Source organism: Agelaius phoeniceus, chromosome 8, assembly GCF_051311805.1.
Source record: "Agelaius phoeniceus isolate bAgePho1 chromosome 8, bAgePho1.hap1, whole genome shotgun sequence".
In the NCBI taxonomy this organism is placed as follows: domain Eukaryota; kingdom Metazoa; phylum Chordata; class Aves; order Passeriformes; family Icteridae; genus Agelaius; species Agelaius phoeniceus.
This window is the reverse complement of record NC_135272.1, coordinates 3,419,044-3,433,198: the sequence shown is the minus strand read 5'-3', so window position 1 is coordinate 3,433,198 and position 14,155 is coordinate 3,419,044. Positions and strand designations below refer to the sequence as shown.

The window sequence follows — 14,155 nt, the reverse complement described above, 5'->3', positions numbered from 1 at the left end:
CAGGAACTGAATCTCACGAGCTGGTCCCTTTACTTTGCTCTTTTTAATGGCGAAACCAGCTCCCAGGAGGATTTGGATGATTTCCTTTCCTTTCTCAAACACTTCCGCAGCTGTGTTCCCCCACACAATGATGTCATCAATATATTGCAGATGTTCTGGAGCCTCACCCCTTTCTAGTGCAGTCTGGATCAGTCCATGGCAGATGGTGGGACTGTGCTTCCATCCCTGGGGCAGTCGGTTCCAGGTATACTGCACTCCCCTCCACGTGAAAGCAAACTGAGGCCTGCATTCTGCTGCCAGAGGAATGGAGAAAAATGCATTGGCAATGTCTATAGTGCCATACCACCTCGCTGCCTTGGACTCCAGCTCGTACTGGAGCTCTAATATGTCTGGCACAGCAGCACTCAGTGGTGGAGTCACCTCATTCAATGCACGGTAGTCCACAGTCAATCTCCATTCTCCTTCAGATTTTCGCACAGGCCAAATGGGGCTGTTGAAGGGTGAGTGGGTCTTGCTGACCACCCCTTGGCTCTCCAGCTCTTGGATCATCTTGTGGATGGGGATCACAGCATCTCGAGTGGTTCTGTACTGTTGTCGATGCACTATGGAGGTGGCAATTGGCACTCGTTGCTCTTCTCCCGTCAGACATCCTACTGCAGATGGATTCTCAGACAGCCCAGGCAAGGTGTTCAATTGCTGGATGCCCTCTGTCTCTACAGCAGCTATCCCAAATGCCCACTTGAGTCCTTTTGGGTCTTTGAAATACCCACTTCGAAGGTAGTCTATGCCCAAAATACATGGGGCCTCTGGGCCAGTCACAATAGGATGTTTCTTCCACTCATTCCCAGTCAGGCTCACATCAGCTTCCACCAAAGTGAAATCCTGGGATCCCCCTGTCACACCAGCAATAGAAACAGACTCTGTCCCCACATGTCTCGACGGAATTAATGTACATTGCGCACCAGTATCAACCAAAGCTTTATGCTCTTGTGGCTCCGATGTGCCAGGCCAATGAATCCACACAGACCAGAAAACACGATTTTCCCTGGCCTCTACCTGGCTAGAGGCAGGGCCCCTCTAAGCCTGGTTATCCTTCTTTCCCTGGGCATATGTCTTGGATGTTCCTTCAAGGGGATCAGACGTGGCATCATCAGCATCATACCTGGTGGTTCGGCTACGGGCAACTGGAGCTGCTTTCTTCCTGGTGGCTTCCTTCAATTCACGCACCCGTCGTGCCAGAACAGCAGTAGGTTTTCCATCCCACCTCCTCATGTTTTCTCCACAGTCACGCAGGTAGAACCACAGCTCTCTTTGTGGGGTGTACCTTCTCTCGCCATCTGGGAAACGTCTGCCTTGGATACCAGAACCTCTGATCCGTACTGCCGAGATTTGGAGAAGGTCTTCTTTAATCTCCTCTCTGAGCTTCTTATGATTCTCCTCTAGCTTATCCTCTAAGTTCTGCAGACATGTTTCTACCACTGCAATTCTGGCATGTGTTGGGCCATGCACAGCATCTGCATATGCTCGGAGTTTCCTTGCCATATCCAGCACAGTCTCATCCCTCTCATCCCTCTTCATTATGGCTGAGGCAGAAGCATATTCGTGTGGCCCAAGTCACACAAGTTTCCGCCACATCACAGACGTGCATGGCACCAAGTCTGGGTTCCTAGCTGTCACATCATCTGAGAAGATAATCTCTGCCACTGCCATCTCTCTCAGGCGTTGGATCCCTTGCTCTATGGTCTTCCACTGTGTTTGTTGCATGTAAAGATCATCTGCACACAGGTATCTTTGTGTGCAACACTTTCCAAGACCCGTGCCCAGAGGCTCTGAGGGTTTGCCCCCCTCATCATTCCTTGGTCGATGACAGAATCATGTGATAGGGATCCCAAATGCCTCACTTCTGTGCCATCCAGAATTGTAGCCTCGCCTGCAGCATCCCAAAGACGGACTAACCAACTAATTATGGATTCATCAGGTCATCAGGTGTAATCCTTCCGTAAGCCACAAAGGTCCTTCAGGGAAAAGGACTCAATATTTGCATCTGGTATTGCACCTGCTGCTTTGACTCCTGATTTTATGTCAGGAGGCATTGAGGTTCCTTCTGCTGCATCATCATCATCATCATCATCCACTGGTCGATTGGTCTTGTCTGTGAATTTCCCACTTCTAGTACCGGTAGCAACAGCCATTGGTTTAGCTGCTGGCTTAGGCTCACTATCTGGTTTGGCTGCTGGCTTCGAGCCTGTGGTGTTGGCTGCAGCCTGAGTGACTGGGATAGCTGCTGATTTATCTCCCTGCCCCCCTGCCTCTGTCTGCTGTCCTACAGTCTCCAACAGAGTGCGATAAGCATATGCCAGGGCCCAGCTCACTGCAATGACCTTTCTCTCCTTAGGCTCATCCTGGTATTTCTCTTTCAGATATTTCCCCACCTCAGCTGGGTTCTGAATTTGTTCATGGGGAAAATCCCAGACTATAGGGTCAGAGAATTCCTTCAGGATTTGGCCCATATCCTCCCATTTCCCACACTGCTCAGGATGTTCCACGCCTGGGTCTACTCCTGAGTCAGGGGTCTCATCAGCCCATCTAGAAATCTCAGCCCTCATTCTGGAGAAGCAGCAGACTGTATAGAAGAAGGTTACCAGATTGAATACCAGAAAGATGGTTTCTTTAACATTCAGGGGAAACTGAACATCCTTCACTACTGATGCAACCGATTCATAGGAGAAGAAGGAAAGCAAAGGCTGAAAAGCCTCATTCCTTGCTGCTCCTCCTCTAACAAACTGGACGAATAACCATAGCCAGGAACCATTCATACCTGGAGCAGACCCCAACATGTTTATAAACTTCTTGCAAATCATTGCCATCAAGCCCAGCAGGAGAGCTATTCTGGTCACTGCCCCTCTACTGTAAAAACTACATATGAGGGAAAATACTAGAACTATTTCAGCATAAGAAAATAAACCTAGGTACCACAGAGGTATTAAGATCTCGAAAAACCCTAGGGACCAGAAGCACATGCAAGCCTTCACCCCAACACTCATCATGAATTCAAAAAGCATGGCTATTAACTGCTTCAAACAAACAGAGAGTAATGGCAACCAAAATACACTCAAAACAGGGTTTTTCCACTCTCTCTCTCAGGCCCAGAGTTGGGTGCCAATATTTTGTCATGGTTTAGGGCAAATTTGGAGGAGAATTTCCAAATTAGGGCCCCTCCAGTAAGCAAACCCACACAGCCCCTCCCCCCAACCGGTTCGGGAAGGATTCCTCAGAGAGGAGTGGAAAGAACCTGTTTATTTAACAAGCACAGCACCCCCCAGCACACAAAATGAACAATACCGGATGACACCGCTCTGAAAAACATGACAAATTCAGAAAGTCTCTCTTGGGGGGTGGTCACTCTGTTCTCAGTCCCTCTGGTGCTGGGGCAGCTGCTGCAGGCCACAAGGTGCAGAATCTTGGTGTTTCCCAGGTCCCAGTCTGGAGCAGGTTCAAAATGGTCAGAAAAAGGAAAGGAGAAACAGTCCAGGAAGAAATCTGGACAGTTTAGCTAAACTAGCTAATGAGCAAAAGCAAGCAGAAGCGAAGCAAGCAAGAGCGAGAGAGAGCAAAGCAAAAAACAAAAGCAGAAAAAAGCAAAAGCTGCAGTCTCTGTGTCCCGCCAGGCTGATAAGAAAACCAAAAAAAACTTTCCCTCTTCAGAGCCAGTCTTAAAGGTACAGAACACAATATCCAACATTAACAGAACACATGAATGGGGATACAAGCATCATAACGTCACCCTGGGACAGTCACTAATTAGATGACAAGGCATTTGGCTAGAGATCGAACACATATAAATAATATATGTTCCTTTTCTGGGTTAAGTAAAGGTGGCCCGTCCACCTTGGACAAATCCGGTTAAGCGGTACAAGTCCGGTAAGATTGGTCCGAGTCAGGCGGTATTTGACGCGTTGTGAATTAAAGTTCCTGTCCCTACCCACTATGAGCTACCTAACTGGCTTGCGGCTGCCTTGCGAACCTAGCTACTGTCTAGTTTATTAAAATATAAAAGTAGTAAGCATACATCTATAAACAAACATTGCTACAAAAGATACCCCCCAAATACAAAATCCTGCAGATCTGACCTATACAGTTCTAAAGAAAAATTCACCAGCAAGCCCAATTCATTTTCTGTCAATTTGGTGATTGTAGATGTTACAAAATCATCTTGGGAGGTCTGAGTGCGCACCGATACACTAGTAAGGTGGAACGGCCGCCCCCAGTTTCCTCCTCCGAGGAACGGATTTGGATTTGGAATAGCCGAGTCATGACCGGATTCAACATCAGGAATGGATTGGGTGGTCAGCCCACCTCCGAACCCGTCGCCCCTGTCTGACTGGGGGGCCAGGTTTCAGGTAGTAAGCCTAACGACTTAGACCGAGAAATTTGTTTCACCGAAATTTGGAAGGAACTGTTGGGCTGGTGAGTCCCAATGGCTCCCAGACTGGGGCAGATATCGACTTAGTCACCCTGTTAAGGGCTTACCAGTGGGACCACGAGGAGGTGCGATCTCTGCAGCTATGCCCAGTTGTAAGTAAACTTTCTCAAGTTGCCCTTAAGAGAGTCATAGTTACTCCCGCCGTTTACCCGCGCTTCAATGAATTTCTTCACTTTGACATTCAGAGCACTGGGCAGAAATCACATCGCGTCAACACCCGCCTTGGGCCTTCGCGATGCTTTGTTTTAATTAAACAGTCGGATTCCCCTGGTCTGAACCAGTTCTAAGCCGGCTGCTAGGTGCCGGCTGAGGCGGGGCACCAGCCCGGGGACCCCCCCTGGGGACCCTCCCCTGCGCGAACCACTCAGCCAACGCCGGCCGCAGCCACGCGCGCACTGGCCGCACACCACGGGGACCCCGCCGGCGGGAACCGATGGGGCAGTGACGAGCGACGACCACGGCGGCGGCCGCCGCTGGGGCTCCAGCCGCAACAAGGCGGAGAGGGGTGGAGGGGGGAGTGGGCAGCACCCACCGCAGCCAGGGCGATCCACGGGAAGGGCCCAGCGCGCGTCCAGAGTTGCTGCTGTGTGCGCGTGCACGCGCATCAGCGCCCAGGCGGGCCACGCGGAGCGCACTCACCCGCGTGCCGCGCCTCGTCCAGCCTCGGCGCGCGCCCAGCCCCACTTCGCGTCCCAGCCCAACCGACCCAGCCCTTAGAGCCAATCCTTATCCCGAAGTTACGGATCCGGCTTGCCGACTTCCCTTACCTACATTGTTCCAACATGCCAGAGGCTGTTCACCTTGGAGACCTGCTGCGGATATGGGTACGGCCCAGCGCGAGACTTACACCTTCTCCCCCGGATTTTCCGGGCCAGCAAGAGCTCACCGGACACTGCCGGAACCGTGATGCTTTCCAAGGCGCAGGCCCCTCTCTTGGGGCGAACCCATTCCAGGGCGCCCAGCCCTTCACAAAGGAAAGAGAACTCTCCCCGGAGCTCCCACCGGCTTCTCCGGGATCGGTTGCGTCACCGCACTGGGCGCCTCGCGGCACCCGTCTCCGCCACTCCGGATTCGGGGATCTGAACCCGACTCCCTTTGCTGAGGGCAATGGAGGCCATCGCCCACCCTATCGGAACGGCGCTCGCCTATCGCTTAGGACCGACTGACCCATGTTCAACTGCTGTTCACATGGAACCCTGCTCCACTTCGGCCTTCAAAGCTCTCGTTTGAATATTTGCTACTACCACCAAGATCTGCACCTGCGGCGGCTCCACCCAGGCCCATGCCCCAGGCTTCAAGGCGCACCTCAGTGGCCCTCCTACTTGTTGCGGCCTAGCCCCCGCGGGCATCGCACTGCCGGCGACGGCCGGGTAAGGGCCTGACGTTCCAGCGCCATCCATTTTCAGGGCTAGTTGATTCGGCAGGTGAGTTGTTACACACTCCTTAGCGGATTCCGACTTCCATGGCCACCGTCCTGCTGTCTAGATCAACCAACACCTTTTCTGGGCTCTGATGAGCGTTGGCATCGGGCACCTTAACCCGGCGTTCGGTTCATCCTGCAGCGCCAGTTCTGCCTACCAAAAGTGGCCAATGAGCACTTGCATTCCATGGCGCGGCTCCACGCCAGCGAGCCGGCCCCCTTACCCATTGAAAGTTTGAGAATAGGTAGAGATCGTTTCGGCCACAGGACCTCTAACCATTCACTTTACCGAGTAAAACTGAACATTGCCGAGTGCCAGCTATCCTGAGGGAAACTTTGGAGGGATCCAGCTACTAGATGGTTTGATTAGCCTTTCACCCCTAGACCCGGGTCGGATGACCGATTTGCACATCAGGACTGCTACGGACCTCCACCAGAATTTCCTCTGGCTTCGGCCTGCCCAGGCATAGTTCACCATCTTTCGGGTCCTTGCACGGACGCTCACGCTCCACCTCCCTGGCCCCGCGAGGGGGCGGCGGGCGAGACGGGCCGGTGGTGCGCCCAGGGCTGCCAGGTGCGACACGCGCCCCGGGATCCCACCTCAGCCGGCGCGTGCCGGCCCTCACCTTCATTGCGCCGTGGGCTTTCGACGACGGCCCCTGACTCGCGCATGTGCTAGACTCCTTGGTCCGTGTTTCAAGACGGGTCGGGTGGGTAGCCGATATCGCCGCAGACCCCAGGTGCCCAAGCGCAGCCCGTCAAGCCTGGCCCGGCGGTGCCACACGGTCGGGGTGCACTGACGACAGTCCGCCCTGGTTGACAGCGGCGCCGGAGGCTGGTGGGCCTGGTCCTGCACCCCTGCGTGAAACGCCGCGCTGCGGGGACGCCGCCCGTGCCCTATCCCCCCCAGGAGGGGGAGGGGGGGGAAAAGCGACGCCCCCCCAACACGGCGCCGCTGACGGGGGGGAGGAGGGCGCGGCAGCAGTCCTCTCCCTCGGCCCCGGGATTCAGCAAGACCTGCTGCCCGGGGGCTGTAACACTCACCGCCACTCGTGTGGCGTCGGGCCACCTGCCCGCCGGAGGCCTTCCCAGCCGACCCGGAGCCGGTCGCGGTGCACCGCCCCGGAGGAAATGAGCCCGGCCAGGGCCGGCCGCCAGCCAATGGGTGGTCCCCACACCGGCCCACCCCCCCCGGCTCGCCCCTGCGGACAGCGTTCGCCCGGGGGAGGGAGGGGAGGCAGAGGCGAGGATCCGTCGAACCCGCGCCGGCTGCCCGCAACTCCCTGGGTTGAGTCCTCCGGGCAGATTGCGCAGTCCGCACCCGTTTACCTCTTAACGGTTTCACACCCTCTTGAACTCTCTCTTCAAAGTTCTTTTCAACATTCCCTTATGGTACTTGTTGGCTATCGGTCTCATGCCTGTATTTAGCCTTAGATGGAGTTTACCACCCGCTTTGGGCTGCATTCCCAAGCAACCCGACTCTGAGAAGCCCCGGGCCCGGAGCACCGGGGGGCCGCTACCGGCCTCACACTGTCCACAGGCTGTGGCCTCGATCACAAGGACTTGGGTCCCCCGAGAGCGCTGCCGGGGAGGGGGGCTTCTTTATGCCACATGTCCTGTGCCCCACCGCGGGGCGGGGATTCGGCGCTGGGCTTTTCCCTCTTTGCTTGCCGTTACTGAGGGAATCCTCGTTAGTTTCTTTTCCTCTGCTGACTAATATGCTTAAATTCAGTGGGTCGCCACGACTGATCTGAGGTTGCAAACCCAAAGCTTGGCTGCGCTGCGCGCAGGGGCTTGCACAGAGACGGCTGCCGTGTCTCCCCCGCCCGCTACGCTGCCTGCCCCCCCTCCTCTCCGTGCTCCCAGAGGGAGCCGGAGAGAGAGAGTGCGCACGTGCGCGAGCGAGCGATGAGGAGAAGGAGAGCCCCATCTCAGAGACGAGAACCAAAAAGGGAGCGCGGCAGAGATGGCCCCGTGCAGGAGGACTGGCCAGGCAGCGGCGCGCGCGATGGCCTTGGCGGGGAGAGAGAGAGGAGCGACTGCGCCCCTCAGTGCACCCCGAGACCACGACAGAAGAGGAGGGGGCGGGCAAAGGGAGGAGGGGATCAGAACCCCCGTCCCCAGTGCTCTCGCCTCGTGCGTGTGTGCGGCAGCACAACATGGTACTGCCTCAGTACACACCCGCAGACAGCCGCTGGTGCCGGGGGGAGGCCGGGGGTGAGGCCCCCGCCTCGCCTCCCCGTCTCACCCTCCTCTCTCTTTCTCTCGGCCCTCGGCGGCGCCTTTCGACACTGTCTCTCGCTCTCCCCAGGCCGCCGTGCCACCGCATCCACGGCACGGTCCCGGCAAGGATGAGCTCCGCCCCAGAAGCTGGCTCCTGGAGTGGGGAGCTAGGGACCGCTCCCCGAGTCTGCATTTAGGGGAACGAAGGCCCTGCGCATCGACGACGATGACGACCGCGATGACGATGACGCCTGCCTGGCCGCAGGGAAGGGATCGAGGCCGCCTAGGGAAGCGCTTCCCTCACCGAACCCCTGACCGCCTTCCCTCCGGGCACTGGCGGGACGCCGCCGCTGCCGCCACCGCCACGGGTGACAGGCCTGGGAGGCGACCCCAGCCATGCCGCCGGGGTGGCCCCGCGATGGCGATTGATCGTCAAGCGATCCTCAGACAGGGGTAGCCTCGGGAAAAATCCGGGACCGCAAGTGCGTTCGAAGTGTCGATGATCAATGTGTCCTGCAATTCACATTAATTCTCGCAGCTAGCTGCGTTCTTCATCGACGCATGAGCCGAGTGATTCACCGCTAAGAGTTGTCTGGCTTTCGGGCACTGCTCACGCCGAGCGGCCTCTTTTTTTGTTACTCTGGTGCCGAGGACGCGCGGGCGCGCGCACCTGGCTTTGACCGTACGAGCACACAGAAACCGAAGGGGAAAAAAAAAACTGGAGCAACCCACGCTCTGAAGGCCGGCCAAGAGGCGGGGGAGCCCGCGCCCCCGACCGCATCCCCCTGCGACAGGAAACGCCGACCTCACAAACGCCGTCCTTCAGAGGCCGCCCAGGCGCTTGGGCTCGGCCTGGCATCCGCGCGGAGGGCCACGCGGCACGCACCGTAACGCGGGAGGGCATGGTGGCCCACCCGCTTCTTGCTTTGATGGGATGACACGCACAACACACACGGCTCGCGGCCGGGGGCGCGCGGCCATCAGCCCCTGCACATGCCGGTTCTCCCTCGGCCCCCGATTCCGCGGGCCTCGCGGAGCGCCGCTGTGCCGCTGTGGAGCCGGCTTTTTTTTTTCTTTGCTCACTGCACGGCCTTCCCCCGGCTCAAGACGGCACACGACAACAACCAGCCCCCGCCGGCGTGCCTCCTGCGGGACCGCTACCTTGCCGGGTGGGCGAGCGACCGGCAGACGCGCTCCGCCACCAGCCCGGGAGGCGGGCGCCGCCAAGACCGAAACCAGCGTCACCGGCGCCCATGGCCGGCTGAACAGCAGACCCTGTCACCGCCAGGGCCGCACTCCCAGGACCGCCACGTCGCACCGCCGGGGCCCCTTGCCTCAGGCAAGTGCTTGGCAGAAGGCGGTACGGCGCTGAGCCGGGGGGCAAGGCCTGCTCTCCTCATTTTCACGTGGAGACTGGGCAGGGAGAAGTGCCCCCGTGGCCGCCCCGCACACCTTCCTGCGGCCCACACGCAGCCAGGAAGGGCGATGGAGGACGCGACGAGCGGGGCCTAGGACAGGACCCCAGCCGGGCGATGGCGGGCGCCTTCTGGCCGACCGTCCCTGCAGGGAGGGACACCCGTTGAGCAGTGCCGCTGCCGCCGCTTGGCACGGGGTCGCCCGTGCTCGTGGGCCTCGGCTGCTGGAGGGCCTGCCAAGCGCTCACCCCTCATGAGCGGGCGGTCGAGCCAGGGGACGGCCAGGGGACGACAGTGTGGCCGGTGGGCGTTTGAGGAGAAAACGCCGTCGAGGGGAGGAGAGGCGCCTGACGCGACGGACGCGGCGCCCCACGCGCCAGAGACCGTGGCAGCGGGCTGAGGAGAGAGAGAGTGGGTGGGCCCCGGTGGCTGCGACCCCACGACCGAGGAAGGACAGAGAGTGCGCGCTCTCTGCCGGCGTCGCCCGTTACGACAAGGCGAGCGGGTCGGCTCCCACAGCCGACAGCGTGCCGCAGCCTCTCCGCCGAGGCCGGGCAGCCGGGGGGGGGGGGGGGGGGGGGGCAGGGCGCCCCTCCCCGGTGCGGCACAGTTTACCCCCGCAGCGGGACGACGACAGCGACGGAGGAGCACGGCCGGTGGCGATGGGACAACCCCCGCAGGGGATTGGTGGGAGTAGCTGCTCCCCACCCCTCAGTGGCACCCCGTATGGCCACTGCCCGGCGCGCCTGCTGCCACCGCCGCCGGCACCGCTGCCGCCACAGTGGGCTGCGCCAAGCCGCCCGAGTCTTTAAACCGCCGCCCGGCCCCGCCAGCCCTTTTCAGCAAACCCGCAGTGTTTGACGATGCCGAAGGAAAAAACCTGGGGGGACCGCCGAGGCGCGGAGCGCTAGGTACCTGGCCCTGGGGCGAGGGAAATGACCTGCATGGCCCTGCCGGGGTGCCTCCCCCGCTGCCGCCCTCGGGGGAGCGTCCACCAGCAGGGGCGCACCCGACATCTGCCGCCACCACCGCCATGTCCTTCTCAGGGCCTGGGGTTTCCCTCAGTAGCCCAGCACTGCGCAACCGAGAGGGCTGCCGTGGCTCGGGCCGCTCCGCCTGTGTGGGGGACCCGGGCCCGACCACCGAGCATACCTCAGGCGCGCACGCGCCCGTGCGCCATGAAGCACGGCCCGGAACACCCGGAGGCCTTGGCCCTTGGAGCTCCTCTGCCACGCGCGAGAGGGGGGCTGCTCGGCCCAAAGCGGGGAACTCTGCTAGCCGGCAAAAGCCCCGCTCCCCGGTGCGGGAAGTCTGGAGGAGCTGCCTCCTCCGAGCCCCGAAGGCGCCCCCGCCACCCGGCTCCCTCGCCCCTTCCACCTCGGCCGCCGACGGGTGCAACGGCCGGCTGGCCGGCCATCGCTCAACAGGCGAAGCAGCGAGGGAAGGGATGGGTGCGCCTCCGGGAGGGGCCGTGCCGAGCACGCCTCCCTCCCGGCACCTGGGCAGCTTTCTGGCATGCACACCGAGGAGACCTGAGCTCGGGAGAACTTGGGCTGCGCCAGGGCGCCCGCACGCAGCACACCGGCGACCAGCGTTCGGCCGCAGCGGCCGCGGTGGCGAGAGGCTCGGGGGCCCGCGGCCGCACCCCCGCTCTCCGGCGGGGACGGAGCGGCGGCAGACCGGTGCAAGGCCGGGGTGGGCCAGGATGGTGTGGGGGGCGGGGGGGCAAGCTGCCACTACGGCGGCCAGCATGCTGTGCTTCTAGACCCAGCCATGACGCGTGGAGAGCCCCACCTGTGTGCACAGTGGCGGGCGCACGTGGCGCGCTTCGTAGCACCAAGTGGCTTTTTCCCCCTCTCCCAATTCCAACCCCCTGCGCCTGGAGGTGCCGCGCGCCTCCGGTCTCTCTCTCTGGGGCTGACAGTGTGCGGCAAAGGGGAAGGGCGTGTGGCCCCCGGTGCCGACCGGGGCCGGCAGCTGGCGGCCGAGCATGAGAACGGAGCGGGTGTGTGAGTGACACCACGCATGCGTGGCATGCCAGACGGCCCGGCACGACGCGGCAGGCGCCGAGCCCCACCGGTAATGATCCTTCCGCAGGTTCACCTACGGAAACCTTGTTATGACTTTTACTTCCTCTAGATAATCATGTTCGACCGTCTTCTCGACACTCCGGCAGGGCCGTGGCCGACCCCGCCGGGGCCGATCCGAGGACCTCACTAAACCATCCAATCTGTAGTAGCGACGGGCGGTGTGTACAAAGGGCAGGGACTTAATCAACGCGAGCTTATGACCTGCACTTACTGGGAATTCCTCGTTCACGGGGAAGAATTGCAATCCCCGATCCCCATCACCAATGGGCTTCAACGGGTTACCTGTGCCTGCCGGCGGAGGGGAGGCACAAGCTGAGCCAGTCAGTGTAGCGCACGTGCGGCCCCGGACATCTAAGGGCATCACAGACCTGTTATTGCTCAATCTCAAGTGGCTGAACACCACTTGTCCCTCTAAGAAGTTAGACGCCGACTGCTCGGGGGTCGCGTAATTAGTTAGCATGCCAGAGTCTCGTTCCTTATCGGAATTAACCAGACAAATCGCTCCACCAACTAAGAACGGCCATGCACCACCACCCACGGAATCGAGAAAGAGCTCTCAATCTGTCAATCCTGTCCGTGTCCGGGCCAGGTGAGGTTTCCCGTGTTGAGTCAAATTAAGCCGCAGGCTCCACTCCTGGTGGTGCCCTTCCGTCAATTCCTTTAAGTTTCAGCTTTGCAACCATACTCCCCCTGGAACCCAAAGACTTGGGTTTCCCGGGAGCTGCCCAGTGGGTCATGGGAATAATGCTGCTGGATCGCCAGTCGGCATCGTTTATGGTCGGAACTACGACGGTATCTGATCATCTTCGAACCTCTGGCTTGCGTTCTTGATTAATGAAAACATTCTTGGCAAATGCTTTCGCTCTAGGCCGTCTTGCGCCGGTCCAAGAATTTCACCTCTAGCGGCACAATACCAATGCCCCCGGCCGTCCCTCTTAATCATGGCCCCGTTTCCGAAAACCAACAAAATAGAACCAGAGTCCTATTCCATTATTCCTAGCTGCAGTATGCCGGCAGCCGGCCTGCTTTGAACACTCTAATTTTCTCAAAGTAAACGCTTCGGGCCCCGTGGGACACTCAGCTAAGAGCATCGAGGGGGTGCCGAGAGGCAGGGGCTGGGACAGGCGGTGGCTCGCCTCATGGTGGACTGCCAGCTCGATCCCAAGATCCAGCGACGAGCTTTTTAACTGCAGCAACTGTAAGATACGCTATTGGAGCTGGAATTCCTGCGGCTGCTGGCACCAGACTTGCCCGCCAATGGATCGTCGCTCAAGGATTTAAAGTGCGCTCATTCCAATTACAGGGCCTCAAAAGAGTCCTGTATTGTTATTTTTTGTCACTACCTCCCCGGGTCCGGAGTGGGTAATTTGCGCGCCTGCTGCCTTCCTTGGATGTGGTAGCCGTTTCTCAGGCTCCCTCTCTGGAATCGAACGCTGATTCCCCGCCACCCATGGTCACCATGGTAGGCACAGACAGTACCATCAAAAGTTGATAGGGCAGACATTCGAATGGGTCGTCGCCGCCGCGGGGGCGTGCGATCAGCTCGAGGTTATCTATAGTAACCACAGCTGCCAGGCGGGCCCGGTTTGGTTTTGGTCTGATAAATGCACGCGTCCCCGGCGGTCGGCGCTCATCGGCATGTATTAGCTGTAGAATTACCACAGTTATCCAAGGAGCGGGAGAGGAGCGCCCAAAGGAACCATAACTGATTTAATGAGCCATTCGCAGTTTCACTGTACCTCCCATGTGTACTTAGGCATCCATGGCTTAAGCTTTGAGACAAGTATACGCTACTGGCAGGATCAACCAAGTAGCTGCCAACCACGGCAGCGCCGCGAAGCGTCGCGCGAGTGCCCGGACGGAGCACCCGGACGCGCCCGGCCCGGCGGCGAACTCGCCTTGCGCCAAACCCCGACCGCCCTGGGCTCCTTTTGCCGCCCCGACCCGCGGGAGTGGCATCGCGGTCGAAGACACGGCGGCGGGTGGCGGCGTGGCGGCGATGGGCGTGGCTGCAGGGACGGCAGCCAGCCGCATCGCAGCCCAGCATCGCCTGGGATGGGGAACGGCGCCACGCACAAGGGACACCCCTCGGCGACGGCCGACCCCAGCAGCCGGCCCTTCGCGCGATGCCTCGGGCAAGGAGCAGGGACCGCTGCGCAGCTTTTTGCCACTCAGATGGAGCACGAGGTTTCGTCTCTCTCTCTCTCTCTCTCTCTCTCTCGCTTTTTTTCCTGGGGCCCACGTCCCGGTTTGAGACTAGGCTCTGTTCCCCCGCATCCGCGCCGCATCGGGTTCAGGCACTTTCGCCCTCTCTCTTTTCTCTCTCGCTGCTCAGCTCCAGCCGCACCACCACCTGGCGCTGCTCGCGGCCGGCACCCACATGGGCACTACCTGGACCGGGGCCATCACCAGCACCTCACGTTGTTTTTTAAGGACACTTGAAGGCTCACAGGGCCACGCGGCCGTCACACAGCTCGGGACGGTAAAGACGCCCTTCCCCAGGCCAGCGGGAGGGGCGACACCT

The 14,155-nt window shown here is 59.8% G+C and overlaps 1 non-coding gene across 1 annotated transcript; it reads right to left on the bottom strand.

The window, feature by feature from the left end:
* Positions 1 to 8,563: 8,563 nt before the first annotated feature.
* LOC143694721 (5.8S ribosomal RNA) lies at positions 8,564 to 8,716 on the bottom strand. Its single transcript, XR_013183372.1, has one exon. It is a non-coding gene; the product is annotated as a 5.8S ribosomal RNA (ribosomal RNA).
* Between the last annotated feature and the right edge of the window lie 5,439 nt (positions 8,717 to 14,155).